We start from the raw sequence: 678 nt of genomic DNA, 5'->3' as shown, positions 1-678 counted from the left end.
TGGACAAGGGGCCCATTCGGCGAAAGGTGTCCCGGTCGGGAAATGCAGGCTGGCTGATGATCCATCACAAGGCTATTTTTAGCTCTCTGTTCCTCTCGTTGACTTCCCCGTTATCAGCGGCGGCGGGTGGGTAATGAAGGATTGCGTAATCGAACGAACACGTAAGGTGTTTGTAAGGTACGTTGTGTAACGAGGGTTTACATCATTTATTTTTTTTTTTATTTGCGCCTTTTTTTAAGTCTTGAGTAATTGGGATATGTATTCTTTTAGTGTTTTTATTTGCGTTTTTAAGTTTTGCGTAATCGGGATGTGTATTTTTTTTTTAGTGTTTTCCTTTATTTGCACGTTTTTTTTTTGAGTAAGTTTTGAGTAATCGGGAAATAGTTTTTCAGTGTATAGATCCAAATAGAATGAAATCCGTGGATAGGATTAGTGATAAAACATGTTACTGGTTAAATGTAACCTTCGTGTATTCGACAGCCGGGTTTAGAATGCTGTCTCAAGGGTCCATGATCTTTCGTGTTGTTTCAGATCCTTTGTAAACAACTTTGATATGTATAGGGTCTATTGTAAGCATTTTTTTTTGTGTGCGTATTACAGGGATTATGTATTGTGTTTCCGTTGTTTAAAATATTTAGTTTTAATGGAGGTGCATCTGGGCCACGTGCTCTCTACCGC

The 678-nt window shown here is 38.6% G+C and overlaps 1 protein-coding gene across 1 annotated transcript in view; it reads left to right on the top strand.

Moving 5' to 3' along the window:
- The window catches only part of LOC119586002 (phosphatidate phosphatase LPIN3-like), a gene marked incomplete in the record, with an annotated part of 33,755 nt that overhangs the window by 5,690 nt on the left and 27,387 nt on the right, over positions 1-678 (top strand).

This window comes from Penaeus monodon, chromosome 20 (genome assembly GCF_015228065.2).
Source record: "Penaeus monodon isolate SGIC_2016 chromosome 20, NSTDA_Pmon_1, whole genome shotgun sequence".
Taxonomy (NCBI): Eukaryota; Metazoa; Arthropoda; class Malacostraca; order Decapoda; family Penaeidae; genus Penaeus; species Penaeus monodon.
The sequence above is the reverse complement of the archived record's forward strand: the minus strand, read 5'-3'. Positions and strand labels throughout refer to the sequence as shown.